The sequence below is a fragment of the Pseudophryne corroboree genome, chromosome 11, assembly GCF_028390025.1.
Source record: "Pseudophryne corroboree isolate aPseCor3 chromosome 11, aPseCor3.hap2, whole genome shotgun sequence".
NCBI classification, from domain to species: domain Eukaryota; kingdom Metazoa; phylum Chordata; class Amphibia; order Anura; family Myobatrachidae; genus Pseudophryne; species Pseudophryne corroboree.
The window spans coordinates 137,251,339-137,271,560 of record NC_086454.1 but is presented as its reverse complement, the minus strand read 5'-3'; positions in this window follow the sequence as shown (position 1 = coordinate 137,271,560).

Here is a 20,222-nt window from a genome sequence, read left to right as displayed (position 1 = left end):
GCGAACCTGATAGACAATATCACCGAGATGTATGATGACACCTTCAGGTATACTGGGAGAGAGCTGCAAGCCTACAAAACGGAGTTGGTCCAGCATAGAATGGTTCTCAATTACCTCACAGCAGTAACAGGCGGGTATTGTGTCACCCTAGCAACTCAGTATGGTGTGAAGTGCTGTACATATATTACCAACAGCACTGAGGATCCAATCGAGATCATAGATCGAAAGATGGACGATATATTGCAATTAAAGTGGGAGTTTCGAAGGAGGCACAATCTTACACTCGCTGCGGTGGGTAATGAATTGACCGGCTGGGTGTCATGGTTGAACCCACGAAATTGGTTTTCAGGTTTAGGAGAATGGGCTCAAGGAGTTATCATGGATGTAGGAAAATTTATTTTGTGTATCCTAATGATTGGTCTGATATTCAGATGTGTTCGGATTTTAATGAATTGCAAGTGTAGTACCAAATTGATGAGTTTGAGGAGCGAGGGCATTGTAACAACAACTGGTTTAATTTATGACCCGTCAATCGAGACAATGTTGTGATAAAATGTGATTCCACGGTCCGTTTCTTTCACCCGTTTCTCCTTTGGTTTTCTCCAAGGTACAAAGACCTCCACTTGGAAGAAGAATTTGATGACTCTTTATACAGACCACTGATGAACTGTGTCACAGACACCTGATGAGCTTTTAGAGACTGTAATTTCACAAACACCTGATGAGCTTTTAGAGACTGTAATTTTATGGACACTTGTAGAGCTTTGCTTGCCACTTACAGCAAAGTTACAGCAAAGATACGACAATCCGGACAAGACATCAGACAAGACATTAACAAGACTCCAATCGGCGACCACATACACAATCATACGACTGCATTTATAACGCTTGTTTCTTATCTTCATCCCTACTATCTTCAGGTAGTGACACACATAGTCGACAGGTAATATAGACACATATATTAGCACTCACATATTTCCCCCCTTCATGTATCATCAACTAATGTGCACCCCATTTGTTGGAACTAAAAGCCGAAAAGAGCTCGGTAGAGTTTGTTAGCCCATTTACAGACCCTTAATACGGGATGAGAAGGATTCAATGTATACTTCGCAATACCTCGAAGCTTGATTTAGAACACGTACGGCACGATGATACATGACCCCTCAAACATGAATTTCATACACACATGCTTTTACTATCTCACTAGGTCATATATTTCCCACCTCCTCCTCTCCTCCCTACTCCCAATCATAATGAGGTATTTACATGATAATATATATATTTTTCTGCTTGTATTGTTTAGAAAGTGGCAGTTATTAGTGACTGCCAAAGGGTGGACTGTCAAAGTCGAAAAATATTGTGATTCACAATGCCTAGTACTAACCCCAATGCACGTACCCGCTGCTCGTGCACCCACTCCCCCGTGCGTACGCATCCCCTCAGGTTGCGTAAGGGACGCTCCGACGTCGCCTGCGCATGGAGATGTGTATTTACGGCGGAGTTTGTGAGCGTCTAGCGAGCGACTCGATCGCAACATATTTAACTTGAATAGTGTGTTTTATAGATAGTATTCCCTTTAACAATGTCAGCAAGTATGTTTAGTGTAAATGGTTCGTGGACATGGGGATTCCTCTTTGCATGATACGAAGGGTCAGACCAAGGTTGAATGGTGGTGTTTAGTATCTAACTGAAAAGTATTTTAATAGTGACATTTCAGTGTTGGTTAGGAAGAGATTGTTCGCTCCTGCGTATAGTTATGTTTAAAAGAAGTTTATAGACATTTACTGTATTTGCAGTTTATTACACATGCGGCGGGAATCCTGAGGATACCTCCCACCTGAGCAGTTGGAAGTAGGCACAACCCACCTGTTCGAATCCACCTATGACCTTTCTTTATAATGCAGAGACACATTCCTGTGTCCAATGAACAATAAGATTGTAGGGCCCATTGTATTGCACTGTATGTTGTGTATATAAAGACCACCATTGCCAGACCAGCTCTCACTCACTCTCTACAAGGTTTTCACGGTGAAAGCTGAGGGCTGGTTTCCAGAACGCTCCTGCGACTCATTCCCACGTGTGTAAGTTTCTCTGTGGCCATTTTGTTATCCTTTAAGTGTTTGCCATTTATTCTCTTTGTTTGTTCTGTTTACGATCGTTCGCTATTGTACACATTTATTTCTTGTTATACTGTTTAGGTATTGATGTTAGGTCTGTAGTGTATAAGCTGTAACTGTTTTTCCCCTTTTTATACTAAAATTCTTCTATGAAGGTGTTGGAACCTTACCAAGTATTGGCCCTCATTCCGAGTTGTTCGCTTGGTAAAAATCTTCGCATCGCAGCGATTTTCCGCTTAATGCGCATGCGCAATGTCCGCACTGCGACTGCGCCAAGTAAATTTGCTATGTAGTTAGGAATTTTACTCACGGCTTTTTCATCATTCTGGCGATCGTAATGTGATTGACAGGAAATGGGTGTTACTGGGCGGAAACAGGCCGTTTTATGGGCGTGTGGGAAAAAACGCTACCGTTTCCGGAAAAAACGCAGGAGTGGCCGGAGGAACGGAGGAGTGTCTGGGCGAACGCTGGGTGTGTTTGTGACGTCAAACCAGGAACGACAAGCACTGAACTGATCGCAGATGCCGAGTAAGTCTGGAGCTACTCAGAAACTGCTACGAGGTGTGTAATCGCAATATTGCGAATACATCGGTCGCAATTTTAAGATGCTAAGATTCACTCCCAGTAGGCGGCGGCTTAGCATGAGCAATCTGCTAAAATCCGCTTGCGAGCGAACAACTCGGAATGAGGGCCATTGTGTGTTTCACCAGTTATTATAGAGGGTTTCTGAGCGTCTTAATCGCTCAACCAGCTTTCATATTATTAAGGTCAATCAGCGTTACATTGTGGTAATATTACAGCATTAAGGTTTACAGTATAAGCATACCCTTATAGTGTGTTGTTAACAAGGTTTACTGTGTGTCATTCAGTGAGCGTCAACGCCGCTCGTATCCCACTCCCGCGGTACAGCGTCCGCTACGCCAATAGCGTAGCATTACGGTACTCGGGCCGCCTAGTGTGTCCTCGATACTGAGCATAAGCCCGTGAGCGAACGTGCCGCTCGTGCGTCGCGCCCACGGCCTAGCATCTGCTACGCTAAGTGCGTACCATTACGGTACCTCGTGCGCCTATTGCGTACATTGTCTATAATAAGTATATAGCTTAGGTTCAAGGTAAATATTTGACTTTATCAACATCAACCTCCTGTAAAGGCTCGAACCAATCCGATTGCAGGAACTGCAGCAACAGATTAAGATCCCAAGGTGACGTAGGAGGCACAAAGGGAGGCTGGATGTGCAGAACGCCTTTCAAGAAAGTCTGAACCTTAGGGAGGGCTGCCAATTGTTTCTGGAAGACAATGGACAAGGCTGAAATCTGGACCTTTATGGAGCCCAAGCGTAGGCCCACATCCACACCTGCTTGCAGAAAGAGGAGAAACCGCCCTAGTTGAAACTCCACCATAGGAAACTGCTTGGATTCACACCAAGACACATACTTTTTTCAAATACGATGGTAATGTTTAGACGTTACTCCTTTCCTAGCCTGTATCAGAGTAGGAATAACTTTGTGCGGAATACCCTTCCGAGCTAAGATCTGGCATTCAACCTCCAGTCTTGATAAGCGAATGGCCCCTGTTGAGAAGGTCTTCGCGAAGAGGAAGAGGCCCTGGATCTTCCAGCAGTAACTCCAGAAGATCCACGTACCAAGCCCTTCTTGGCCAGTCCGGAGCAACTTCGCCTGAACTCTTATTCTTTTTATTATTTTGAGAATCCTTGGGATGAGTGGAAGTGGAGGGAACACATACACTGACTTGAACACCCACAGAGTCACCAGCACATCCACCGCCACTGCCTGTGGATCTCTCAACCTGGAACAGTACCTCCGAAGCTTCTTGTTGAGGCGGTGGGCCATCATATCTATTTGAGGTACACCCCAAAGACCTGTTACCTCTGCGAACACCTCCAGGTGGAGGCCCCACTCTCCTGGATGGAGATCGTGTCTGCTCAGGAAATTCTCTTCCCAGTTGTCCACTCCCAGGATGAAGATTGCTGACAGCACCACCGCGTGCTTCTCTGCCCAGAGGAGGATTCTTGTTACCTCCGACATTGCAGGTCTGCTCTTCGTTCCGCCCTATAGGTTTATGTAAGCCGCCTACGTAACATTGTCCAACTGCACTTGAATGGCCTGATCTTTTAGAAGATGTGCCACTTGTAGACGACCATTGTACACGGCCCTTAGTTCCAGAATGTTTATCGGAAGGATGGATTCCAGACTTGACCACCTTCCTTGGAAGTTTTCCCCTTGGGTGACTGCTCCCCAACCTCTGGATCTCGCATCCGTGGTTAGAAGGATCCAATTCTGAATTCCGAACCTGCGGCCCTCCAGTTGGTGAAAAGTTTGCAGCCACCAGAGGAGCGAGATTCTGGCTTTCGGCGACAGACGTATCCTCTGGTGCATGTGAAGATGAGATCCCGACCATTTGTCCAGGAGATCCAGTTGGAAGGACCGTGCATGAAACTGTCCGTACTGTAGAGCCTCGTAGGATGCACTGATGAACTGACACCCGGGCTGGCTTCAAGACATCGGACCCTTGTTTGAATCACCAACGCTTTCTACTCTGGCAGAAACACACTCCGTACTTCCGTGTCGAGAATCATCCCCAGGAAGGACAGTCTCCTTGTCGGCTCCAAGTGCAACTTTGGAAGATTCAGGATCCATCCATGATCTTGGAGCAGTTGAATCGAGAGAGTAATGCTCTGTAACAACTTCTCCCTGGAAGATGCTTTTATCAGCAGATTGTCCAGATGAGGAATTATGTTCACACCCTGCTTGCGGAGGAGCAGCATCATTTCCGCCATGACCTTGGTGAACACCCTCTGTGCCATGGAGAGACCAAACAGCAGTGCCTGGAGCGGATAGTGACAGTCCAGTAGCGCAAATCTTAGATAAGCCTGGTGAGGTGGCCAGATCGGAATGTGAAGGTACGCATCCTTGATATCTAGGGATACCAGAAATTCTCCCTCCTCCAGACCTGAGATAACCACTCTCAGAGACTCCATCTTGAATTTGAGTTTCCTCAAATAAGGGTTCAATGACTTTATGTTCAATATTGGCCTGACCGACCCATCCGGTTTCGGTACCACAAACAGGTCTGAGTAATAACCCTTGTTTGTTAGGTAAGGTGGAACTGGAACAATGACATTTGACCGTAACAATTTTTGAATGGCTTCCTGTAGGATAGTACTTTCTGTCAGCGAAGCTGGTAAGCCTGATTTGAAGAATCTGTGAGGTGGGAGTTCTTGAAATTCCAGGCTGTACCCCTGGGTAACAATATCCTTTATCCAGGGATCCAGGCATGAAGATGCCCAGACATGACTGAAATTTCTTAGTCTTGCTCCCAACTGTCCGATCTCCAGGCTGGGAGGTCCACCGTCATGCCGAAGATTTTGAGGAAGCAGAACCAGGTTTCTGTTCCTGGGAACCTGTTGGTGCAGGTTTTCTGGATTTCCTCCAACATCCTCTAAAGAAAGTGGAAGGGGGTTTGGACTTTTTAACTTTCGCAGCCCGAAAGGACTGCATTGAAAACGTAGGATAAGATTTCCTAGTCGGCGGTGTTGCTGAGGGAAGAAAAGTTGACTTACCCGCAGTTACTGTGGAGATCCACGCATCTAATGCTTCCCCAAACATAGCCTGACCTGTGAAGGGTAGATTCTCCACACTTTTCTTGGATTCTGCATCCGCAGACCATTGGCGCAGCGAGAGTCCCCTGCGTGCCGAGACAGCCATGGAAGAAGCCCTCGCATTAAGATGGCCAAAGTCCTTCATGGCTTCCACCATGAAACCTGCAGAATCCTGTATGTGACGTAAAAACAATTCAATGTCACTTCTATCCATAGAATCTAATTCCTCTAGTAATGTGCCTGACCACTTCACTATGGCTTTAGAAATCCATGCACAAGCAATAGTGGGTCTTAAAGCTACACCATTAGCTGTGTATAGTGATTTGAGCGTAGTCTCAATCTTGCGGTCAGCCAACTTTTTTTAAAGCTTTTGACACAGGGACAGGTAAAACCACCTTTTTAGACAACCTAGATACAGACGCGTCTACTACAGGTGGGTTTTCCTGTCCTCAGGGAATGGAAACGCAATGAGAACCCTTTTAGGGATCTGGAACTTTTTCTCCGGGTTTTTCCAGGATTTTTCAAACAATGCGTTTAACTCCTTAGATGCAGGGAATGTAAGGGAGGTTTTCTTATTGTCAGTAAAGTAAGCCTCCTCTACCTGCTCAGGTATTTTCTCAGTAATATGTAAAATGTCCCTAATGGTCTCAATCATTTGTTGCACCCCTTTAGCAAGGGATGCATCCCTCCCCCCTGCATATCCCATCACCATCTCCTGTATCAGAGTCAGTATCAGTGTCAACTTGCATTATCTGGGCAAGAGCACGCTTTTTTGGGTAAATAGGAGGGGTCCTAGATGAGGTGGTGGGAGCTGAACACTGCAACACCTCTACAGAATTCCTCAAAACCTGCGTTTGCTTATTATGACATCCTAGAAGAAATCTGTGATATCATCCCCCGTAAAGAATCCACCCATGGGGGTTCAGATTCAGAGGGCTGGGAAAACACATTGCAGTCCTGAGTACATGGGATAGACTCATCAGGTAAAGATATACACTCTGCAGCACAAGAGACAGAATCCCTAGACATGATAATGTGATATATATAGATATACACACACACGATATCTATATATATATATATATATACACACACACATATACAAAATCACTCTCCCCCTACTGTCTATAACACCCTGGTACCGCAGAGGTATGCTGGTGTTATGTGGAGGGCAGCGCTCCCTGTCAGCGTCTGTCTGTGTGATCTGCAGGGAGAAAATGGCGCTGGTGAGTGCTGGATCAGCTCTGAGAAGCCCCGTCCCCTGTAATTGCACGTCTTCCCGCACTTATAGAATTATACTGGCCTGAGGTATCTTGCTGCTAACAGCGGGATTAGCACCTGTTAGCATAGTTTACCAGTGTTTGGGTATTTATGCTGGCCGAAGATGCCCCTCACAGCGCTATAAATCCAGTGTGTGCTGAGCCACTGGAGCGCAGCCTGTCAGGACTGCGCTCTCACCCTTGTTCCACCATTTTCACCGGTGACCCACTTCCCGGGTCGCCGGCGTCATACCACTCTTCTTTCTTCTGGCTCTGTTAGGGGGTGGCGGCCGTGCTGCGGGAGTGAGCGGTCGCCTCGGAGGCTTGCGATCATCACCCTCAGAAGCTCAGTGTCCTGTCAGCGGAGACAGAGAACCATTAACTTCAAGAGTTGGTTCCTACTCATCCCCCCCCCTCCTTCTCCAAATCCCTCAAAGCAGGGAGGCTGTTGCCAGCAGCCTCCCTGTACCTAACACTTTTAGAAAATAATAAAACTAGAAAAACTTCTAGGAGCTCCCCTAGGTGCTCCTCCGGGCACATTTTCTAAACTGAGTCTGGTAGGAGGGGCATAGAGGGAGGAGCCAGCCCACACTATTAAATTCTTAAAGTACCCATGGCTCCCAAGGGACCCGTCCATACTCCATGGTACTAATGTGGACCCCAGCATCCTCATCAGCAGATGACACTGGAATAAGTATCAGGTAGCAGAAGACTGCTGGATTTGGTGTAGTTGAAGATTATTAAAGTAAGAAAAAGTATAAGCACATGAGGGAAGAGGGCCCTACTTGTGAGGGCCAACATTCTAAAGGGGAGTGGTAGACAGACAAAGGTGACACAGATGGGGTAGAGAGAGCGTGGAACAGAGGGTTAGAATGAGATTTGGCTTGGTTTGGTGGGTCTTGAGAGCCGTTTGAAGTTTTGTAGAGAGGTGGAGAGTCTGAGGGGGAGAGGTAGGGAATTCCAGAGAAATGGAGTAGCATGTGAAAAATCTTGGAGGTAGGAAGTAATCCAGAGGTTCTCAAACTCGGTCCTCGGGAGCCCACACAGTGCATGTTTTGCAGGTAACCCAGCAGGTGCACAGGTGTATTAATTACTCACTGACACATTTTAAAAGGTCCACAGGTGGAGCTAATTATTTCACTTGCGATTCTGTGAGGAGACCTGCAAAACATGCACTGTGTGGGCCCCCGAGGACCGAGTTTGAGAACCTCTGAAGTAATCAGTAGGCAGGAGAGTCGGCGTGCATTAGCAGAGCGAAGAGGACGGGTGGGAGTGTAAAGGGAGATAAGGCCAGAGATGTAGATGGGAGAGGAGTGGGTGAGGGCTTTGTAAGTGAGTGCGAGAAGCTTGAAATGGATTCTGAACAGGAAGGGGAGCCAGTGAAGGTCTTGTAAGAGAGGAGAGGTGGACGTAGTGCATTTGGTGAGGAAAATGAGTCGGGCAGCAGCATTGAGGATAGATTGGAGTGGAGAGAGGGATTTGTCATGAATGTCAGTCAGGAGGAGATTAGAGTAGTCCAGTCTACAGGTACCCAATGAGTGGATAAAAGTCTTCGTAGCATCCTGGGTCAGAAAGGGTCTGATTAGAAATATTTTTAGATGAAAACGGCAGGTTTGCGAGAGGTGCTGAACATGTGGTTTGAAGGAGAGGGAGAAGTCAAGGATTACTCCGAGACAACGCACTTGGGGGCTAGAGGAGATAGTAGTGCCATCAATAGATAATGAGATTGTAGGAGGTGAGGTTATGCGGGAGAGAGGGAAGATTATCAGCTCGGTCTTAGACATGTTAAGTTTAAGAAAGCGCTGGGACATCCAGAGATAGCAGAGACAGTTGGCGATACGACTGAGGAGAGCAGGGGAGAGGTCTGGAGCGGAAAGATTGATTTAAGTGTCATCAGCATAAAGATGATATTGGAAACCAAAAGAACTAATGAGCTTACCTAGTGAGGACGTACAGAGAGAGAAAAGAAGAGTACCAAGGACAGAACCTTGGGGTACACCTACAGTTAGTGGAAGTGAGGGAGGAGGTGGAGTCATGAGAGGAGACAGAATAAACGGTCAGAGAGGTAGGAAGACAGCAAAGAGAGGGCGGTATCACGCAGACCAATGGAGTGTAGGATTTGCAGTAGGAGAGGGTGGTCCACAGTGTCAAAAGCAGCAGATAGATGGAGCAGAATAAGTAGAGTGTAGTGGCCCCTAGATTTAGCAGCATGGAGGTCATTGCATACTTTTGTAAGGGCAGTTTCAGTGGAGTGGAGAGGATGGAAGCCAGACTGGAATGTTTCAAGCAGTGATTGTGAGGAAAGAAAGGAAGTAAGGCGGTTGTAGACAATACGCTCAAGGAGTTTGGAGGCAAAAGGGAGAAGAGAGATGGGTTGGTAGATGGAGAGTGTGTTTGGATCAAGGGTAGATTTTTTTAAGAATAGGAGCGATGAGTGCATGCTTGAAGGCAGTGGGGACAGTGCCCGATGAGAGGGAGTGATGGAGAAGGTGGGAAAGATGGGAACAGGCAGAATGAGAGAGGTAGCGGAGGAGGTGGAAGAGGATAGGGTCAAGTGGGTGTTATGATTCCAGCACTCCTGACCGGAGGAGATTTTATGACAAGGACCAGAGCGCTGGAATGGAATGCAGGTAACGGGAGCAGGAAAGACTAGTTGCCCCTGGCGCCCTAACTCTATTGTCTCACCCGTGCTATCGGAAATCCCCTGCGAGACTATGGTTTCTTGAGCCCCTGGCAGCCACGTTTGAAGGGCGGATTATGTCTGCCCAACTCCGGTGCCCCCCGGTCTTAGTGAGAGACAAAGGGAAATCCGAGGCAGGATGATAACAAGAGGACCTCTGACTGACAACAGGCCAGGGGCAACAAGCTAACTAACAAAACCTGAAGTATGTGCGGAAACCCGCCAGGGAAAAGGACAACCAAAATCCACTTGTCCAATACTCCTACCCAGCACCGCTGGATACCAGAGTGGACCTGTGGAAGCGGAACCCTCCGCGAAATGCTCCAAAACACAAATAATAAATAATAAAGCGGACAAGCCGCAACACACGGCAAAGCCGCGACTCACGAACACCACTGGATGTTATAAGGTGATTAGTCAGGACTCCAGGAATAAGATGACAACTTCCGAGTTCAGGACTTCCGAATACTGGAATGACCGGATACAGCAAGACTGGAACAGACTCTCAGCAAACAGAGACAGCATGCAGGAAGCTATTACCGGCGTCTGTGAGAAGCCCTGAGAGTGCATATGAACAGGAGTCCTCCAATCAGGTGCTGACAGGGCTAATTACCTACATGCCGTGCAGCTGCCTTGCTGCACGGCCAGGAAACAGGTGTAGGATCATTAAACCCTGGACCCAGCAACAGGGAACGCGGTCCGTCAGTGGCGTCCCCGTTGCTAGGGTCCGTGCGGCTCAGTGCGCCCGGCGTCCAGCGTTGCCAGGGAGCCGGCGGCTGTCCGCGTACGGCGTCCCTGGTTGCTAGGCGCCGGGCCGCACCGACGAGCGGACCCCGGCGCCTAACAGTTGGGAGGTGGTGAGGGGACAGGAACAAATGAGGGCCTTGACTTCCTCACCAGATGCATGGGAGAAAGATGTCAGAGTTGTTGAGAGGCATAGGTGTGCGCAGGGGGGGTTCCTGGTGCGCACAGGCACCCCCTAATGTCTGGCACCCTGATCTCACATGCCTGATGAAACGATCGCCGAGCAAGCTGATTACTGTCCCCTCTGCGCTGCACCCTGTCAGGACTGTATTACTGACCGGACGCCTGGGTTGATCAAGGGTGCCACTGCCACTGGCTTTCAAACTCCCAGCTCCACCTCCATGTACAAAAACAGTATGATGTGATTACCCGCCACACCCGCCACATGCCCACCTCTCTCCTTCTATGCTATGCCAACGCCAGCCACTGATGAGGATCAGCAACATTGACACGTCACTCGTTTTTCAAGCAGCAGCAGTACTATTCTGCGACTGTCAGTGAGTGGCTGACTTGTAAGTAAGCTGCTGCAGCTTGCAGAGGAAAGAGAGGGGGAGCCAGACCAGGCTGAGGAGGAGCAGTGTAATTGCAGTGAGTGCCATCAGGGGTGTTTGTTTGGTGCACACCACAACATCTGACAATGTATCTGCTTTATTAGTACTGGTACTAGGGTGGACTTTTTATATTGCGTTGACCGTCAATAGATGGTGCTAGACACACCTAAAAGGCGGTGCTAGACACACCCCTCTGATGGTGCACCCCCTAATAAAATGTGCTGCGCACGCCCATGTTGAGAGGGATGGGGAGGGGTGGTAAGGGATGGGAGGAGGCTGGCTGCTGCTGCTGGTGTGATGTGATGTCCTGATGTATGGAGTCAATTTTGGATGTGAAGTAAGTGGCAAAGTCAAGAGCAGAGAGTGAGGAAGGGAGACGATGTGGAGGTGGGCAGAGAAGTGAGTTGAGAGTGGCAAAGAGGCGCCGGGGGTTGGAAGACTGGGAGATGAGGTTTTTGAAGTATGACTGTTTAGCAAGGGAAAGGGTAGTACTGAAGGATGAGAGCATGTTTGAAATGGAGGAAATCTGCCTTAGAGTGTGATCTCCGCCAGGGTCATTCAGGAGTACGTGAGCATTTTTGAAGATATCTGGTGCATTTGGTGTGCCAGGGCTGAGGTGTTAATTTGTGAGGGTGAATAGTGTTTGGTGGAGCAACAGAGTCAACAGAAGAAGGGATGCATTGTATGTGGAAGTGGCTTGTTCAGGGCATGAGAGAGAGAGAATAGGAGAGAGAAGTGAGTCAAACAGGGTGGAAAGGAATGTGGTGTCAATAGCCTCAATGTTACGCTTAGTGATGGTAGCCTTGGGAGGTAGAGATGGGGAAGCAGAGAGAGAGATAGGTTAAAGGAGAGTAGGTGGTGGTCAGAGAGAGGAAATGGGGAGTTGGAAAAATCAGAAATATCACAACGGGGAGGGATTAAACACAATGCGTCCTTCAAATTTCCAAATTTTGACGACCGGTTTGTTAAAAGCGTTTAGGGTGCACCACGTGCAGCTTTATGTAATGTGGCCCAACATTCGCACACCCGCATTCAGGGGCACAAACTCAAATAAGGCATGTTCTCTCCTGTCTAAGTACCCATGTCATTTATTACATCAATTGCTCATGTGGATTATTATACATCGGCAAAACGATTAGGCAATTTCGTGTGCGCATGGCCCTACACCTCTAAGCAATTTGTGCAACCATTGAGGTAAAAATACAAGAACAACCAGTTGCCCTTCATTTTTGAGAGGTAAAACATCTCCTGGTGAGTATGCGCCACAAAATCGACCACTTCCCTCCAAATATCAGAGGTGGAGACCGAGGGACACAACAATTCTTACAGATGGAGGCAAGATGGATTTTCCTGTTACGCACAGTGACTCCACTCGGATTAAACGAGACAAATAATCTTGGATGCTTTCTTTAACTAGTTGCATGAACATTATTTAGCGTAATCACATTGCTATGCTTACCTTTATAGAATTTAGTATATTGAATTTTTTTTTATCAGGGACGTGCAGTCAGGGAAGGCAGTGCCTCCCCTGTCATTAATGATTAAAATAATGTAAAGAAGATACTTACGAGATTCAGATGGGAGATGATGGCGTGGCTGAGAGATGACGCAGGGAGGAGATGATGGTGTGGCTGAGAGACGACGCAGGGAGGAGATGATGGTGTGGCTGAGAGACGACGCAGGGAGAAGATGATGGTGTGGCTGAGAGACGACGCAGGGCGGAGATGATGGTGTGGCTGAGAGACGACGCAGGGCAGAGATGATGGTGTGGCTGAGAGACGACGCAGGGAGATGATGGTGTGGGTGAGAGACGATACAGGGCGGAGATGATGGTGTGGCTGAGAGATGCAGGGAAGGGGTAATGGAGTGGCTGATAGATGCAGAGGGAAGGAGGTGACACGAGTCTGGTTGAACCTCTGTTGTATGATGATCACATTGGTTATATTCCTACACAAACAGGCATCTTCCGGATCATGTGATCTCGTACATGAATAGTGATTACCGACTGAAGACGCTGTCTGCCCAGGAAGGATACATTTCTTCAGAGGTTCCCCGTTATGAGAAACCACCATATAGGTAAGGTGCATATTGAATAGAAAAGAATGCCAATAGGCGGTGCTAGACACACCCAGTAGACGGTGCTAGACACGCCTGATAGGTGTTGCTGGACATGCCCACGAGGTAGGTGGTACTAGACACGCCTCTACGACGGTGCACCCCCTAATAAAATGTGCTGCGCACGCTTATGTGCAGCGGGGCCTGCGGCGGGGGAGAGTGGCGGGTACTTTAGTTTGTAATGGGCTGAGCTCACCCATGCTTTATCAGGGACCCAAGGCTCAGGGCTGTACTCCTTCTGTTGTATTCTATACTGCTGGTAGATGGGACAGTAATGTGCTCTCCCTGGCGTCACCCTCTTCCTGTCACCGACTGCTGTAACCCACAGCTGGCACCCTCTCACTGTCACCCTTTCCCTGGCGTCACCCTCTCACTGTCACCGACTGCTGTAACCCACAGCTGGCACCCTCTCACTGTCACCCTCTCCCTGGCATCACCCTCTTCCCGTCACCCTCTCACTGTCACCGACTGCTGGTACCCTCTCACTGTCATCCTCTCCCTGGCTTCACCCCCTCGACATCACCCACAGCTGACACTGACTGCTGTCACCCTCTCCCCGTCAGCCACAGCTGGCCCCGACTGCTGTCACTATCTCCCTGCCGTCCTCTCCCTGGCGTCACCCTCTTCCCGTCACCCACAGCTGGCACCGACTGCTGTCACCCTCTCACTGTCGTTACCCACAGCTGGCACACACTGCTCTACCCTTTCACTGTCACCCACTACCTGGCGTCAACCTCGCCTTGTCACCCTCTCCCCGTTGCCCACAGCTGGCACTGACTGCTGTCACCCTCTACTTGGCGTCACCCTGTCTCCGTCACCCACAGCTGGCGCCAACTGCAGTCACCCTCTCCCTGGCATCAACCTCTTCCTGCCACCCTCTCCCTGTGACCCACAGCTGGCACAGACTGCTGTCACCCTCTCCCTGTGACCCTCTTGCTGTCACCAGCTCCCTGGCATCATCCTCTCCCTGGCGTCACCCACTGCTGTCACCATCTCCCTGTTACAAACTGCTGTCATCCTTTCCCTGGCATCACCCACTGCTATCACCCTCTCACTGGCAACACCCTCTCCCTTTCACCCTCTGCCTAGCATCACCCACTGCTGTCACCCACTGCTTCTCCCTGGAATCGCCCTCTGCCTTTATTTGTCTGCCACTGACCCAGGGACAGCAGTGGTAACAGGCATTGGATTGGGTGCGGTGGCGGGCATCGGCGGGACACAGCAGACATTATGGCTGCAGTGCCTCACCAGCCACTGAAGCTCACCGCACGCCACTGTTTTTTATATACATCTGTGTCTAAGTATTTACGCCTTTAGCCATCATTAGTCGATAATTCTCTTTTTCTAGGAAATTATGGATACTTCTAGCCAGGTTGCTTAAACAATATATGTGTATATACATTGATTGCATGATGCACTTAATGTGGTACTGCATTAGTATAGTGCAGAGGTTCATAAATTCGATCCTCGGGAGCCCACACAGTGCATGTTTTGCAGGTACCCCAGCAGGTGCACAGGTGTATTAATTGCTCACTGACACATTTTAAAAGGTCCACAGGTGGAGCGAATTATTTCACTTGCGATTCTGTGAGGAGACCTGCAAAACATGCACTGTGTGGGCCCCCGAGGACCGAGTTTGAGAACCTCTGGTATAGTGTATTATTTGGTTTCTCTTTATTGCCATCTTGTGGTGTACATGTATAACACTTGGTGCTTGTTATTTCTAAGGAAGAAATTTTAAGTAAACCTAGGGAAGCCTTCCTAACAACCCACCAGAAAGGTCAAGTAGAGTCCAAAATCCCTTTGATCAAGGAATTCTCCACGGCTAGCTCGGTCCTCCCGAGGGTAACTAAAGCTCTGTGGCCATTAGTATCAACAGACCCTGAAACTCCATGCTTCAAAGGCAAAACGATCATGCCATCATATAGGAAAGGTCGTAACCTAATGGACCTGGGTCATACTGGATGTCTCCAAGAAATCAGAAGTGATTCATAAAAATGGCTGTTTTAAGTGTCTGAAGTGTGAAACTTGTAATTTCATGACCCCGGGATCAATATTTAAACACCCCCGCACCAACAGAGAGTTTGATATTAGACACTTTGTTACATGTACGTCCTCCTATGTAGTCTATGCCATTGTGTGTCCCTGCGGATTGGTCTATGTGGGCCAGACCACAAGGACATTCCGGGAGAGAATGGCCTTACATAGATCGGCCATCAGAGCTACATTGGAAGGAAAGGGGAAAGACCAGCCGGTGGCGAGACCCTTCAAGTCGGTGTCAAAATCGGAAAAATATCATGCTACACGTTGCCATATATTCACCTCATGCGCTTGCCCGCTGCACGTGCACATTCTCTCCCGTGCGTGCGGATACTCGCAGCTGCGTGATGGCGCCTCCTCGGCCATGCGCTCGAGCGCGTGGTATGTGCATTTACGGTAGAGTTTGTGTGCGTCTAGCGGGCGACTCAATCGTTAAATAATAAAACCAAATAGTATGTTTTATAGATAATGTTCCCCTTAATAATAACTGTAAGTTTGTTTAATGTAACTGGTCGCTGGACAGAGAAATTCCTCTTTGCATGATACGAAGGGTCAGACAGGGTTTGAGCAGTGGTGTTTGGTACCTAACTAAAGAACATTTTATTAGGAACAATCCGGTGCTGGTTAGGTAAAGATTAATCGCTCCTGCGTATAGTTATGTCTATTAGTAGTTTCTGGACATTAACTATATTTGCGGTTCATTATCCATGCGGTGGGAATTCTGAGATTCCCTCCCACCTGAGCAGTTTGATATAGTCACAGCCCACCTGTTCAAACTAACCTATGACCTGTTGTTATAATGCGGAGGGACATTCCTGTGTCCAATGAACAATAAGATTGTAGGGCCCTTTGTAGTACACTGTATGTTGTGTATAAAAGGGTCACTGTCCCCAGACCGGCCAGTACTCTCTCTCTTCAACATTTATCTCTGATAATTGGAGGACTGGATCCGGTTGCGCTAGCGAGTGTTCCCGTATGGTATGTTTCTCTGTGGCCACTTTGTTACCCGTTTTAATGTTAGCCATTCATTCTTAGTCGATGTATTTGTGTTTGCGATCGTTCGCTATTGTGTATATTTCTGTTTAGTTATTCTGTTAGATTTTAATGTTAGCCTGTAGTGTATGAACTGTTAACTGTTTCTTTTCCCTTTTACTTAGTTAAATATTGTTAGTAAAGGTGTTGGAACCTTAGCAAGGAGTGTGTCTCACCATTTGTTATTAAGGGTTGCTGAGCATCTCAATCGCTCAAACAGCTAGCTTACAGACCAAGGTTAAACAGTGTTATATCCTTGCAGTATCTCAACACTAAGATTTACAGTATAAGCATACTCTGTGTAAGGATTAAAAGGTTATTATCTGTGTGTACGCTCGCTGTGTGAATTCCATACTCACAGCGCAGCGTGTGTACGTAACTTGCATACCACGTGCAAGGTCTTTGTACGCAAATAACGTACGAAGTGCGTAGCACGTGCACGAGGGACAGCGGCCATTACGGCTTCACGATATTAGTAAATAGCTTGTGTTCTAAGGTATACAATCAGCTTTATCAATTGGGGCCTCGTCCGTCCTCCACATATCCGCACTAGCAAACATAGACTTTATCCGTCAGCAAAGGGCGGGAACGCAGTATCCCTTCGTATCCGTATTGGTGGTGAGGGATACAGTGGTACTGACTAGATAAGCGTCTGTTTCGCTACGCTGTAGGAGTGCTGGGGTGGAATCCGAAACCAGAAGGTAGGAAGGTAAGAACAATACGCTATTATCTTTTAAAAACTGTTTATTTCTGTTTTGCGTACGCACACACGCACGCACGCACACATCTGCATTGCTGCGGCTCACTCTCTTGTTGCCATTAAAATCGATTATTAGAGACGTGCTGAGGAAATCTGGTGCTATTTAGTTGAGATTATAAAGGATAATTTTTAAGGGAATAATTGTAAAGGACACGCACACAGCATAGCAAATACTGTGTGGTGTACGGTAAGCGATTACAGTTGAACATTGTTTACATTTATAGAAGCGTGTTAGTTGCGTTGCTGTGGGCATATCTGGACTTTGTGCATACGTGTCTCGGGCAACGTGCGAGATTACGTACGCAACACAAAGGCATACGCACGTGGCATGTATACGCAACGTGGCGTACGGATACGCCCACCGAAACTCAAATCACACGATAACATTGTTTTAGTGGGGGCGGTATAGTATAGCCACCTGATAATAGCACAGGTTTGTTCAGTTTCCAAAAAGCTTAGTTAAAAGAGAACCTTCTTCTACTGCAAAACCCAGGGATTGAACTACTGCCTGTATGAAAGGAATTTCTGTACAGAAAGATCAGTGTGTATATGAGTGAGTAGGAGTGAGTGTGGAAATAAAGGTATTATTTTGTGAACCCAGAAATCGGGATCCCGTCGGAGACCACATCAGGTGAGTGGACACTTGGTGGCGTGGGACTGGCTTGCCCGCGTTAACATTATACAAGGTAAAAAGGAGCAAGTAGTATCCGCAGACAAAAGGACTGCGAAAGTTTAAGCGCAGCCCGGGGGGGTTTGCGTATTACCCATGTAGATTGAGCTCCGGCTGAAGGTTTCGCAGCCTAAACAACTGATTCCGTTGGTCGTACAGCGTATAAATATTAAGTTACTTATGCGCAGTGCGACTGGACCGCACGTAATTGTGTGCATTAGTTTGTTACCTTGATACCCATTAAAATTTACTGTGGGATCATAAACGCTATTTGTACATTCTAACGTGATTTGTGTAGGTTTTTGTTATTTTAAAGGAGTTTCGCTGTTCACTCGGGAAATCTCCAACAACCAATACTTACTGGGGAGGGTAGCATACTCCCACACGCCCCAGTAAATAGAGGATACAAAAAGATCCCGCGGATTGGGTACGTCCAGTGGTGGGCACATTGCTGGAACTCGTACTGGCCAATTGGGGCGTAAAGTGAGTGAAGGCACTAGTTGAACTTTCACCGTCGCCTTACCGCGGGCAACTTGGTTTGTTTGTAAGAATTCGCTGAGACAGCAATATCTGCAAACAATGGGGGCCAGTTGTTCAAAGAAGGGACGTCCAACAAGGGTTCACGTTGGTATTTGTTGGCCCAAAGGGTCAGCACGGTATATAATGTGTGAAAAATATGGATCACACACACAGGTATTTTGCAAAGAATGGGAACGAATGACAGAGGATGATGGGGAGCAGCTTCCCCGGGTAGGCAGTTTGAACCCTGAGGTATTACCGAATCTAAGAAAAAGGATAGGCCAAATAAAATCTGCAAAGCGGAGGATTAGACATTATGATTGTTTACAGGCATGGCAACAGGAAAGTGAAATACAACAGGAATTAGCTCAGAAAGCAAATTCAAATCCTGGTAGGATTCTGATAGCAACGGCACCACCACCGTATATAGTAGGGGACAAAGTGGCTGCAGAGAATGACATGCGGGTGTACGATAAGGGTGCATTTAACCAATGTAGTAATGATAAGAATAAAATGAAAGTTAATGCAAATGTTGATACTAACGCTAACCCATGCAAGTTGTATCCCATTTTAAACTTCCCCCAGGAATACGACCAGGAAGATGAGCCCACTACGATTTCAGCTCTCTCTCTAGCGGCCACCATAAACGATACTTCAGTGGGCATCGCCCAACCAGTAAGAGTGGTATCAAAGGCACATAGTTCAGGGACAGGTGAGGTTGTATCTAGAGGTAAGTACGGCACTGTACAATATGCTGAAACTGTTGCACCACCCACTGTAGAATCAACCCAGAGTGAAGTAATTAATATTAATCCTGTTAGAGTGATAGCGGTCCCCAATGGGAAGACCGACACAAATGGGGTCACACCCATCAGGAATATTGCAATGCACTGTCCCTGGTCCCGAGCAGAATTAAGAACAATTTTGTCTGAATTTCCTGATCCCAGAAAAGATTTAGCTGCATGTCAGAGGTTCATTAAGGACCTGGGTAACTCCACTGAACCCAACAACAAAGACTGGAGGACACTACTGAGGGCATGTCTGCCCTCTAGTATTGACCTTGTAAAATTTATAGCTGACTGTAAATTAGATGAAGAAGTACCCCTTACGGATGAGTATAATCAAGATAATGTAACCAGGATCAATCTGCAGCTGGGAATATACTTCCCAGCTGTGGTAAAATGGAATAAAATTTTCTCCATCAAACAAACGGAAGGAGAAACTGCCTCTGACTATTTCCACCGGGCACTGGAGGAAATGGCTAAATATACTGGGATCGTGGAAATTGAGGCAAATGTACACCATAGAGAGGTAGCGGTGTCCGTCTTGATGGACGGTTTAAAGGAGGTATTAAGGAATAGGGTGCAAACCACTCAACCTAACTGGAGAGGAATGTCGGTGGCCGCCTTAAGAGAGACTGCTGTTGGGCACGACAGGAACATCACAAGATGCAGGGAGTCACAGAGTGATAAACTGATGGCTATAAGTATCCAAGCCCTTACAACAAGGCCGCCTCAGTCTAAATCTCAGACCCCTGGTGGTAAGCCGCATATGGTAAAATGTTACAATTGTAATAGGGAAGGTCATTTTGCACGTAACTGCACCAGTAATCCACACAATGCATATAAAAACCCTAGACAACGACATGACATACGAGATTGGGATCAAGGACCGCAAAGACGGAGATATGAGCCACACGCAGGGGAAACGAGAAGGTATCCCCCAAGAAGAAACTGGCAAGTCTCTGATAATTCCCATTTACCTCCTTCACAGGTAATAGCTGCCAGCGCAATGCAGGGAGTTCACCACGCACCATAGGGGTGGGGCCACACCTGTAGTCTGCAGCCAGTGAAATTAATTGCGAGCCTTGGAAATGAACCTGAGGTCACAATTGATGTAGCTGATAAATCTCTAAATTTCCTTGTAGATACGGGGGCGGCCAAGTCAGTGATAAATTCGACCGTGGGCATGAGAACCACTGGTAAAACAATTCCAGCCATGGGAGTAACAGGAGTAGTGCGACAATACCCTTTAAGCAAACCAGTAGAGATTACG